The sequence below is a fragment of the Cherax quadricarinatus genome, chromosome 52, assembly GCF_038502225.1.
Source record: "Cherax quadricarinatus isolate ZL_2023a chromosome 52, ASM3850222v1, whole genome shotgun sequence".
In the NCBI taxonomy this organism is placed as follows: Eukaryota; Metazoa; Arthropoda; class Malacostraca; order Decapoda; family Parastacidae; genus Cherax; species Cherax quadricarinatus.
In genome coordinates this window covers 27,917,130-27,930,517 of record NC_091343.1, presented here as the reverse complement: position 1 = coordinate 27,930,517, position 13,388 = coordinate 27,917,130, and the positions used below count along the sequence as shown (strand labels likewise).

The 13,388-nt window shown below is 42.4% G+C and overlaps 1 protein-coding gene across 1 annotated transcript in view; it reads right to left on the bottom strand.

The window, feature by feature from the left end:
- The window catches only part of LOC128705438 (gamma-butyrobetaine dioxygenase), a 152,005-nt gene extending 149,407 nt beyond the window's left edge, over window positions 1-2,598 (bottom strand). The window contains exon 1 of the mRNA XM_070096218.1: window positions 2,473-2,598. The gene's annotated coding sequence lies outside the window, so the exon portion shown is untranslated. The remainder of the gene's footprint in view (window positions 1-2,472) is intronic.
- Window positions 2,599-13,388: the final 10,790 nt, after the last annotated feature.

The window sequence follows — 13,388 nt, the reverse complement described above, 5'->3', positions numbered from 1 at the left end:
ATATATAGTATATATAAATATATACATATATATAAGTAGTGCTGAAGGTGGCTGAGCGACACGCATATTGCTGAGTGGCTCGGGGCTGAGTGGCTCCTCGGCTGAGTGGTGTATGGGGCTGAGTGGCTCCTAAGGCTGATTGCTGTATTCCTGAGCAGACTCCTTTTCACACCTTTATGCTAATGACCTTGACCTCGCCCTCAACCCCCACCCACGACCTCCACCCACGACCCCCACCCACGACCCCCACCCACAACCCCCACCCACGACCCCCACCCACGACCCCCACCCACGACCCCCACCCACGACCCCCACCCTTGCCCTCAAGCTCCTGGCCCTGCCTCTTCACTGATCGCTACTAGGTCACTCTCCCTGAGCCGTGAGCTTTATCATACCTCTGCTTAAAGCTGTGTATGGATCCTGCCTCCACTACATCGCTTCCCAAACTATTCCACTTACTGACTACTCTGTGGCTGAAGAAATACTTCCTAACATCCCTGTGATTCATCTGTGTCTTCAGCTTCCAACTGTGTCCCCTTGTTACTGTGTCCAATCTCTGGAACATCCTGTCTTTGTCCACCTTGTCAATTCCTCTCAGTATTTTGTATGTCGTTATCATGTCCCCCCTATCTCTCCTGTCCTCCAGTGTCGTCAGGTTGATTTCCCTTAACCTCTCCTCGTAGGACATACCTCTTAGCTCTGGGACTAGTCTTGTTGCAAACCTTTGCACTTTCTCTAGTTTCTTCACGTGCTTGGCTAGGTGTGGGTTCCAAACTGGTGCCGCATACTCCAATATGGGCCTAACGTACACGGTGTACAGGGTCCTGAATGATTCCTTATTAAGATGTCGGAATGCTGTTCTGAGGTTTGCTAGGCGCCCATATGCTGCAGCAGTTATTTGGTTGATGTGCGCTTCAGGAGATCTTTTTCCTTTAGTGAGGTTTGTAGTCTCTGACCCCCTAGACTGTACTCCGTCTGCGGCCTTCTTTGCCCTTCCCCAATCTTCATGACTTTGCACTTGATGGGATTGAACTCCAGGAGCCAATTGCTGGACCAGGTCTGCAGCCTGTCCAGATCCCTTTGTAGTTCTGCCTGGTCTTCGATCGAGTGAATTCTTCTCATCAACTTCACGTCATCTGCAAACAGGGACACCTCAGAGTCTATTCCTTCCGTCATGTCGTTCACAAATACCAGAAACAGCACTGGTCCTAGGACTGACCCCTGCGGGACCCCGCTGGTCACAGGTGCCCACTCTGACACCTCGCCACGTACCATGACTCGCTGCTGTCTTCCTGACAAGTATTCCCTGATCCATTGTAGTGCCTTCCCTGTTATCCCTGCTTGGTCCTTCAGTTTTTGCACCAATCTCTTGTGTGGAACTGTGTCAAACGCCTTCTTGCAGTCCAAGAAAATGCAATCCACCCACCCCTCTCTCTCTTGTCTTACTGCTGTCACCATGTCATAGAACTCCAGTAGGTTTGTGACACAGGATTTCCCGTCCCTACATTTGTTGTCTTCCATGCCTCAGGCAATCTCCCTGTTTCGATAGATGTATTGAATATTGTTGTTAGAGGTACACATAGCACCTCTGCTCCCTCTCTCAATACCCATGGGGAGATGTTATCTGGCCCCATTGCCTTTGAGGTATCTAGCTCACTCAGAAGCCTCTTCACTTCTTCCTCGGTTGTGTGCACTGTGTCCAGCACTTGGTGGTGTGCCCCACCTCTCCGTCTTTCTGGAGTCCCTTCTGTCTCCTCTGTGAACACTTCTTTGAATCTCTTGTTGAGTTCTTCACATACTTCACGGTCATTTCTGGTGTGTGTGTGTGTGTGTGTGTGTGTGTGTGTGTGTGTGTGTGTGTGTGTGTGTGTGTGTGTGTGTGTGTGTGTGTGTGTGTGTGCATGTGTGTGTGTGTGAGTGTGTGTGTGCATGTGTGTGTGTGAGTGTGTGTGTGTGAGAGAGTGTCTTGTGCGGTGTAATGACTGGCCGCAACTTCTTGTGACCTGACACATGTGTGTGTGTGTGTGTGTGTGTGTGTGTGTGTGTGTGTGTGTGTGTGTGTGTGTGTGTGTGTGCGCACATAGAGGGAGTATATCTCAGTATACATATAACAAGGTGTTTTTATCACTATACTGTCGTGAATGACTATACAGTATATACAGTGAGACATGTGTTTCTTAAAATATACCCTGAAATATACACATACTTTAATGACTGTATCAATCACCATGTCTGTCACAGATTTTTTTTTAAATTAACAGTCACAAAACATAACTTCATATCCTATGATAATAGTAAATAAAAATATACTTGAGTAAACGTTTGTAACTGGAATTTGAATCATATGCTAAAAAAATATCTGCGACAAGTGCCTCATAAATGACAATTATTATTAAATTATTATTATCATTATTATTATTATAATAAAAATGAAGCTCCAGCCCAACCAGGGTCATAATCATAATTACTTGCCTTAATGGTACAAATACAGTAACTGGTGGTTAATATGTGGGTGTGGAAGATGAGAAAGGGATATATATCGCACTGAACACCTTCACTGGATGATGTATACTGAGTCACTAGTGAGGCTGAGCGCCTCTGCAGCCACACTGCTGTGTAGCTAAATTAGATGTATCAGAAGTGTGCTGTTATCTTGGTCTCTAAACAAGGGTGGGTAGCACAAAGTACCTTCGGGACCCCAAGATACTCTGTGCTACTCCAAAGACAATATAGCGTTTCACTGACATTTTCCTAAAATTTTATATTAATATATAGTAGTGTAGTGTGAACCAATATTAGAATATTTCATACATTCAGAGCTTATTGAGCTGCAAGAAGATTTGGGTTTGAAGCTTGTATATAAAAGCTCATCTCTAACTTACTTTTGGTATCAAACCGAAGAAACAATTTGTCCTAAAACTGGCTTCTGATTACTCTCTTTTTTGGGGACAACTTACTACTGTGACTCTCTTCTTTGTAATGAAATTTATCAAGTCAAAACATGGTACTATCCACACTAACAGTCACCTCGCTGAGCGTCTCAGAACAACTCTGACATTCTATCAGCCAGATTTTTTAATCTATTAACTGCAAAAATGAAGACTCAAAGTAAGTATGCCTAATATATAGTTGTATTTATTAGTATTTATAACACAATTTTTAAATAGTATTTTCTGCGGCTCTTGAACATTCAAAAATGTATGAAAATTATTGTATGTGGTTCTTGTTATCGAAGAACTTGCCCACCCTTGGTCTATATGATAGTTATGTAATGGAACCATCAACTATATTTTCCTGTTACGTTCCATCACTGCAAGACAGAATGAGAGGATAAAACACTTTGAAATTTCTTGCATATTTCTGTGCGCTAAAAGCACAAGGGTCAGTACATGTCTGTATATATACACTAATAAACACCTTCAGGTATATATACACTAGCATACCTATCATTCTATACACAAAGTTATACACCTCATTACATCTAAGATATAAATAATGCCGACACGTTATAAATAAGGCACATGAAGCAGAATCAGAGTTATGATCCTAGTGTCCCGTCCTCAGTAGCAACAGAAGCAGAGTTATGATCCTAGTGTCCCGTCCTCAGTAGCAACAGAAGCAGAGTTATGATCCTAGTGTCCCGTCCTCAGTAGCAACAGAAGCAGAGTTATGATCCTAGTGTCCCATCCTCAGTAGCAACAGAAGCAGAGTTATGATCCTAGTGTCCCGTCATCAGTAGCAACAGAAGCAGAGTTATGATCCTAGTGTCCCATCCTCAGTAGCAACAGAAGCAGAGTTATTATCCTAGTGTCCCGTCATCAGTAGCAACAGAAGCAGAGTTATGATCCTAGTGACCCGTCCTCAGTAGCAACAGAAGCAGAGTTATGATCCTAGTGTCCCGTCCTCAGTAGCAACAGAAGCAGACTTATAATCCTAGTGACCCGTCCTCAGTAGAAACAGAAGCAGAGTTATGATCCTAGTGACCCGTCCTCAGTAGCAACAGAAGCAGAGTTATGATCCTAGTGTCCTGTCCTCAGTAGCAACAGAACCAGAGTTATGATCCTAGTGTCCTGTCCTCAGTAGCAACAGAAGCAGAGTTATGATCCTAGTGTCCCGTACTCAGTAGCAACAGAAGCAGAGTTATGATCCTAGTGTCCCGTCCTCAGTAGCAAGAGAAGCAGACTTATGCTCCTAGTGTCCCGTCCTCAGTAGCAACAGAAGCAGACTTATGCTCCTAATGTCCCGTCCTCAGTAGCAACAGAAGCAGAGTTATGCTACTAGTGTCCCGTCCTCAGTAGCAACAGAAGCAGAGTTATGCTCCTAGTGCCCCTTCCTAAGTAGCAACAGAAGCAGAGTTATGTTCCTTGTGTCCCGTCCTCAGTAGCAACAGAAGCAGAGTTATGATCCTAGTGTCACGTCCTCAGTAGTAACAGAAGCAGAGTTATGCTCCTAATGTCCTGTCCTCATTAACAACAGAAGCAGAGTTATGCTCCTAATGTCCTGTCCTCAGTAGCAACAGAAGCAGAGTTATGCTCCTAGTGTCCCGTCCTCAGTAGTAACAGAACCAGAGTTATGCTCCTAATGCCCTGTCCTAAGTAGCAAGAGAAGCAGAGTTATGATCCTAGTGTCCCGTCCTCAGTAGTAACAGAACCAGAGTTATGCTCCTAATGCACTGTCCTAAGTAGCAAGAGAAGCAGAGTTATGCTCCTAGTGTCCCGTCCTCAGTAGCAATAAAAGCAGAGTTATGCTCCTAGTATCCCGTCCTCGGTAGCAATAAAAGCAGAGTTATGCTCATAGTATCCCGTCCTCAGTAGCAATAAAAGCAGAGTTATGCTCATAGTATCCCGTCCTCAGTAGCAATAAAAGCAGAGTTATGCTCATAGTATCCCGTCCTCGGTAGCAATAAAAGCAGAGTTATGCTCCTAGTGTCCCGTCCTCAGTAGCAATAAAAGCAGAGTTATGCTCCTAGTATCCCGTCCTCAGTAGCAATAAAAGCAGAGTTATGCTCCTAGTATCCCGTCCTCGGTAGCAATAAAAGCAGAGTTATGCTCCTAGTGTCCCGTCCTCAGTAGCAATAAAAGCAGAGTTATGCTCCAAGTATCCCGTCCTCGGTAGCAATAAAAGCAGAGTTATGCTCCTAGTGTCCCGTCCTCAGTAGCAATAAAAGCAGAGTTATGCTCCTAGTATCCCGTCCTCAGTAGCAATAAAAGCAGAGTTATGCTCCTAGTATCCCGTCCTCGGTAGCAATAAAAGCAGAGTTATGCTCCTAGTGTCCCGTCCTCAGTAGCAATAAAAGCAGAGTTATGCTCCTAGTATCCCGTCCTCAGTAGCAATAAAAGCAGAGTTATGCTCCTAGTATCCCGTCCTCGGTAGCAATAAAAGCAGAGTTATGCTCCTAGTATCCCGTCCTCAGTAGCAATAAAAGCAGAGTTATGCTCATAGTATCCCGTCCTCAGTAGCAATAAAAGCAGAGTTATGCTCCTAGTATCCCGTCCTCGGTAGCAATAAAAGCAGAGTTATGCTCCTAGTATCCCGTCCTCAGTAGCAATAAAAGCAGAGTTATGCTCCTAGTATCCCGTCCTCGGTAGCAATAAAAGCAGAGTTATGCTCCTAGTGTCCCGTCCTCAGTAGCAATAAAAGCAGAGTTATGCTCCAAGTATCCCGTCCTCGGTAGCAATAAAAGCAGAGTTATGCTCCTAGTATCCCGTCCTCAGTAGCAATAAAAGCAGAGTTATGCTCCTAGTATCCCGTCCTCAGTAGCAATAAAAGCAGAGTTATGCTCCTAGTATCCCGTCCTCGGTAGCAATAAAAGCAGAGTTATGCTCCTAGTGTCCCGTCCTCAGTAGCAATAAAAGCAGAGTTATGCTCCTAGTATCCCGTCCTCAGTAGCAATAAAAGCAGAGTTATGCTCCTAGTATCCCGTCCTCGGTAGCAATAAAAGCAGAGTTATGCTCCTAGTATCCCGTCCTCAGTAGCAATAAAAGCAGAGTTATGCTCATAGTATCCCGTCCTCAGTAGCAATAAAAGCAGAGTTATGCTCCTAGTATCCCGTCCTCGGTAGCAATAAAAGCAGAGTTATGCTCCTAGTATCCCGTCCTCAGTAGCAATAAAAGCAGAGTTATGCTCCTAGTGTCCCGTCCTCAGTAGCAATAAAAGCAGAGTTATGCTCCTAGTATCCTGTCCTCGGTAGCAATAAAAGCAGAGTTATGCTCCTAGTATCCTGTCCTCGGTAGCAATAAAAGCAGAGTTATGCTCCTAGTATCCTGTCCTCAGTAGCAATAAAAGCAGAGTTATGCTCCTAGTATCCCGTCCTCGGTAGCAATAAAAGCAGAGTTATGCTCCTAGTGTCCTGTCCTCAGTAATTTGTCATATTTTTCCCAGCTGTGATCTCCTGTTATCTCTGTTGTTGATATATAAGGTCATCTTTATCTAATCTCTCAAGTCATTTTCTCTTCTTGTATGTAGTTATCATATCTTATAAACACTTGAATTTCTTTCATTTTTGAAGTATACCTTACTAAAATTAAGCTAATTAATGTCTGCCTAAATAACTCACATAAACTTGTAAACAGTTCATTACGACTGAAACTTGTATATCTACCAGAACTGTGGTACAGTTCCTACACATATTATGTACCTCTTTAATATTTTTGACTACTATTCACAGGATGTGTATGGGATGCATAATAAAGATATTTAAACTAAGCCTCTCCTTCTCCTACCAGCATTATTAGTGATTTACATCATAATACATATATTTTAACTCTGGTAAACTGTGTGTTTAAGGTGACGGCACCACACCACAGCTGCATTTTCCAATTCTGACCTAATTTATATTATATACAGCTTTTTTTTTGGCAGTTCTCCTGGATATGCTAGTCATCAATCAGATGTACCTATCGTTGTATATACAATGAGATGCACACTTCTCGATGTGCATACATGTTGAAACACATCTCAGTAGATATATAGTGAAAGTATACTTTGAAAGATATAAACCTGAGAGATATACTGGCAGATAAGTTCCTCTCGGAATTCGTACAAAGAGATATAAACAATAAGAATCAAATACACAGTGATAAACAGAGAAGAAATGTGACAAGCTATAAGGCACTGAGAAGAGCATCACCTAAGTAGTTAGTTTAATATATTTATTATGCAGCTCATACCCATCATTTTAGTGTTGTCAAATGATTGCAGAGGTAAATAACGGGTCCAAGGACTGTACCTCAACATTACAGGGGTACATAATGGGTCCAAGGATTGTACCTCAACATTACAGAGGTGCATAACGGTTCCTGGGACTGTACCTCAACACTACAGAGGCACAAAATGGGTCCACGGACTGTACCTCAACATTACAGAGGTACATAACAGGTCCTGGGAGAGTACCTCAACATTACAGAGGTACATAACGGGTCCTCAACATTACAGAGGTACATAACGGGTCCTGGGACTGTACCTCAACATTACAGAGGCGCATAACGGGTCCTGGGACTGTGCCTCAACATTACAGAGGTACATAACGGGTCCTGGGACTGTACCTCAACATTACAGAGGTACATAACGGGTCCTCAACATTACAGAGGTACATAACGGGTCCTGGGAATGTACCTCAACATTAAAGAGGTACATAACGGGTCCTCAACATTACAGAGGTACATAACGGGTCCTGGAACTGTACCTCAACGTAACACAGGTACATAACGGATCCTCAACATTACAGAGGTACATAACGGGTCCTGGGGCTGTACCTCAACATTACAGAGGTACATAACGGGTCCTCAACATTACAGAGGTACATAACGGGTCCTGGGACTGTACCTCAACGTAACACAGGTACATAACGGATCCCCAACATTACAGAGGTACATAACGGGTCCAGCGACTGTTCCTCAACATTACAGAGGTACATAACGGGTCCTGAGACTGTACCTCAACGTTTCAGAGGTACGAAACGTTTCCTGGGACTGTACCTCAACATTACAGAGGTACACAAATAACCCGCACATAAAAGAGAGAAGCTGTGGAGAAATTTTCTCCAGGAGGGGGGTATCAGCCCCCTTCAGCCCCCTTCAGCCCTCTCAGCCCTGAGGGGCCACTCAGAAGGGGCGAGCGTCTTGTTTACTGCTAGAGTGAGTAATTGATCACAGATGCTATGCCACGTAAGTCAAGTGACCTCTGCTCCTTGCAGCGGTGTTGCAACGTGTATTTTTATGAGACAGTACATCTCTTACTTAGCAGGACAATTAAGGAAAATCCTGCTCCCACTTTATTACCATAGTAAAACTAGTGTACATTGTTGTCTATGATTAAGACAGCAAGAAACAAACATTTTGCTTTGCTTCATCGAGGAGGTGACAGGGATGCAAGGTACTAGGTCAGCGTTTTTTTTGTGCTGGGGGCAGAGACGGCATGGAGCACTGTGGCGTCTGGCAGATTGCTTTTGACCCTGAGAGTTTTTGGTCGTGCTCGAACCGGATAAAGACCACACTGTGGTCCATATATGTTGTACTACAGTGTACAAATAACCTATGAGCCAAGGTCCTTCGAAAAAAGCTGCAAAACTAGTGTTTTACAATATAAATCAGTATAAATGAGTCCCTCCAGACTCAATCACAGAGAATGGGCAGCCAAAAGAAAACGGGCGCTCACCCAGCGTTCACCCAACGAAAACGGGAGCTGGGTGACTCACCCAACAAGAAGACGGGGGACGGTATCCTGCACCCTCCATCAACTGCTCCAATCTTGAAATCGCTGAATAAGACAACACAACCCAAGTGATGATGTTGTCTGAGAGTGTATATATACACATAGTGTTTATAATGTTTATAGACAGAAATTAAGAGACAAGATTGTGTTAAAGTTTGTTCTTATAGATCTACCTGTTATATTAAAGGAACTTATATATAAAGAAACAGGAAAAAGACAGTAGAAGCTGTGGTAGTAGATGATTTGCCTAAGTCTGTGCAGATCCAGGGATTAAAAGAAACAGTTGCAGCACTGAAAGCAGCTAAGGTCAAGTTAGCCTGTCCTGACATACAGACGGACACAATTAGTCCAATTGATTTAATCATTGGAAGTGATTATTATCACTGTTTTGTGCAAAATATAGTAAGTAAACATGATGTTCACTTGCTGAAAACAGCAGGAGGCCACATGATATGTGGTCCCATTCCCTCTCAAAGTGGGAAAGAAGCTGATATTGATTCAGTGGAAAATGTACTAGTTACGAGAATAACCGCTGATCATGTACCACAGCAAAAATTATCATTACTGGAAGAAATGAATGAACCAGTTGATAAGTTGTGGGATTTAGATGCGATAGGTATTGATGTAAATAAACCAAGCCCACAAGAGTCTCAGACTTATAACCAATATTTGGACACTGTCAAATATAAAGATGGACAGTATTGGGTTAGGTAACCATGGAAATTAAATCCACCACATCTGCCTAGCAATTATCGCATGGCTTTCGGGCAAATGAAAGCACAAATACATGAGCTCAGGAAGAATCCAGAGCTACTGACTGTCTATGATAATATCATACAAGAACAGTTGGACAATAAATTCATTGAGGAAATAGTCGAAGATAAGTTGAAGACAAACGTTCATTATCTCCCGCACCATGGAGTCAGAAAAGATTCTGAAACCACTCCACTACGTGTTGTATATAATTGCAGCGCACGTGCAAATAAAGATGTAGCAAGTCTTAATGACTGTCTGATGACCGGACCCTCACTAACTGAGAAGCTTGGAGACGTGCTTATGAAATTTCGCACAAACCCATATGCCTACACGGCTGATATTTCCAAAGCTTTCTTAAGAGTAGGACTACAAGAAATAGATAGAGATTATACTCGATTCTTGTGGCCTGAAAATCCACATGATCCTCAAAGTCCTGTGAAAACTTATCGTTTCAAATCAGTATTATTTGGTGCAACATCCTCTCCATTCTTACTAGAAGCTACTCTAAATACACATTTGAAGAAATCTGAAAGTCCCTTCAAAGAAGTCTTAAAGAAAAGTTTCTATGTGGACAATCTTCAAGGTACTGTGGATAAAGAGGAAGATTTGAAATCCTTATACAGAGAAGCTAACAAGGAGATGAAAGAAGCAAATATGCCTCTAAGTATGTGGAATACAAATTCAAAGCAATTAAGGGAACTTATCAAAGAAGATTTCCCTGAAACTGAAATTCCTGATTGCAACAATATGCTGGGACTTAATTGGAACACACAGGAAGATACTTTGAGTCTCAAAAGGATAAACAATAAATCATGCAGTACACTCACTAAACGTAGTTTACTGTCAGAGGTATCACAATGTTTTGATCCTCTAGGACTCGTCTCACCAATTACCATAAAGGGTAAAATGCTTATGCAAGATGCATGGAAAATCAAAATTGGATGGGAGGAGAACTTGCCTCTAGAAATGAGTCAAGCATGGGATGAAATATCCAGGGAGTTTAAGCAACTTCATCAAATTACATTTCCCAGACAAATAGGTCAAGAGGGAAACAAGTACACATTACATGTGTTCTGTGATGCGTCAACCAGAGGTTATGGCGCTGTAGCTTACATGAGTAATGCTGAAGGAAGTACACTAATTACTTCAAAGGCCAGGGTAGCACCCTTGAAGGTCAGAACAGTACCACAATTGGAACTGACAGCACTCTATGTAGGTACAAAATTAGCTGTCTATCTCAACAAAGTACTTGATCATCTCACTATTGAGAAAACCGTGATCTGGAGTGATAATGAGGCAGTTCTCCAGTGGTTAAGAAATAATAAGAGTAAGTTGGTCTATGTACAGAACAGAGTAGCAGAAATAAAAGAGATGCAGAGAGATTATCTCTTTCTTCACGTCTCTACCCAAGAGAATCCAGCTGACATGTTGTCACGTGGTGTCCCACTCAAGAAATTTGTAGATAATAAATTGTGGCTCCACGGACCGAACTGGCTCTCTAATGAAAATAACTGGCCTCAGCAAAAAGCTCACATTATGCCAGAAGAAACAGTCTGCTTGAACACAGCAGAAATAAGTTGTGTAAATACTGCAGACACAACAGAAATAGTCATTGATGGATCTAAATACTCATCTTTGGGTAAACTCTTAAGAGTTACAGCTCTTGTCTTTAAATTCATTAAAGGAATAAAATCTGATTATGAATGTCTTGAACCCATTAAATACTGGGTGAAACTAATACAGAAAGACGTTTTCTCTACAGAATATAAATTTCTAGAAACACAAGATAAATCCCCAAAGAAACCTGCCATGATTAATTCTTTAGGACTTTATCTCGACTCAGAAAAGATTATAAGATGTCGAGGAAGAATTCATAATTCTTCACTACCTAAAGAAGCCATACATCCAATATTGATCCCCAAGAATCATTGGCTAACAAAACTGATTGTGCAAAACGCCCACAGTAACGTGTTACATGGTGGGGTAGCTGACACACTTTGTCATATACGACAATCCTACTGGATACCTCAAGGTCGACAAAGTGTGAAAAAACAAATAAAGGACTGTATTACTTGTCGTCACTACGATATGCGAGTATGTCAGTATCCAGGTCCACCTCCATATCCCTCTGAAAGAGTTTGTCATATCACTCCATTTGAGGTGACAGGTGTAGATTACACTGGACCAATAATTTTAACCAAAACAGTTGACAAAGTTCCCATCAAGGTGTACATCTGTTTGTTCACTTGTGCTACAACTAGAGCAGTACATCTAGAAGTAGCCACGGACATGTCTGCTGAAACTTTTATCAAATTATTCATAAGGTTTGCAGCCAGAAGGGCATGTCCCAGACTGATGATTTCAGATAATGCAACGAACTTTGTTGCTGGTGCTGCTTATATAAGCAAGATCTTTGATCAACCAGAAGTACAACAGATGCTGAATCAACGCAGATGTCGTTGGAGATACATTCCTCCTAAATCTCCATGGCACGGCGGATTTTATGAAAGAATGATCGGCATTGTAAAACGTTGTTTAAGGAAGACTCTTCATCGTCAGAGAATAGACTTAGAAGAATTCCGTACAGTTGTGACTGAAATAGAAAACAGAGTCAACAACAGACCTCTAACTTATGTTACCGATGATCTGGACAATTTAGAAGTGTTAAGTCCATCTCATTTACTCCATGGCAGAAGGCTCGAACCTGTTCCTCCCATGAATGATAAAGAAATCATAGAGGATCCTACTTATTTCGAACCTGAGCAACTCAGACGTAAATTCAAACACCTTAATAAAGTGATTGAATGTTGGGAGAAAATTTGGCGAGAAGACTATCTCACCTCATTGAGAGAACACTTCTATGGAGCTGGTGTTCCTGAAAATCATAAGTCCTTAAGACCTGGTGACATAGTGATTATCGATAATGATGGTCTGAGGTCCCAATGGCCACTTGGAAAAATTGTGACCATATATCCTGATGCAAATGGAATCATCAGGACAGTTGATGTTTTGAGCAAAGGTGTAGTGAATAAGCGGACAATAAATAAACTAGTGCCGTTAGAATTACACAGTGTTGAAAACAAAATTAGTGATTCTTCAGAAACCACACAGACTAAAGCTGTTCAGAAAAGACAAGCAGCAGTGGTGGCGAGTGAGAAAATCAAATTAATGTTAAGTGATGAATAGTTCACCTGCAGCGAACCTCTGCCGCCCCCCAGTGTGGAGAAATTTTCTCCAGGAGGGGGGTATCAGCCCCCTTCAGCCCCCTTCAGCCCCCTTCAGCCCTCTCAGCCCTGAGGGGCCACTCAGAAGGGGCGAGCGTCTTGTTTACTGCTAGAGTGAGTAATTGATCACAGATGCTATGCCACGTAAGTCAAGTGACCTCTGCTCCTTGCAGCGGTGCTGCAACATGTATTTTTATAAGAGACAGTACATCTCTTACTTAGCAGGACAATTAAGGAAAATCCTGCTCCCACTTTATTACCATAGTAAAACTAGTGTACATTGTTGTCTATGATTAAGACAGCAAGAAACAAACATTTTGCTTTGCTTCATCGAGGAGGTGACAGGGATGCAAGGTACTAGGTCAGCGTTTTTTTTGTGCTGGGGCAGAGACGGCATGGAGCACTGTGGCGTCTGGCAGATTACTTTTGACTCTAGAGAGAGTCACACTGATGCCAGGATAACCAGCAAAGGACACTGATCTGTGCGTTAGTGTGAATAAAGTGTCTCACAAAACACAATAAACTCTTAAGAGAAGTGTGATCAGCTTCTCTTGTGATACATTGTGAACAATAAAGACGAATCTTGTGGAACATAGTGTACCAGTGTGCGTTTCCTAGACAATGGAAGACGTGGACATCCAAGGACACTTCAGCTTCTATCAAGTCACCGATATCTGTCGAAGGTGTTGAGAACAC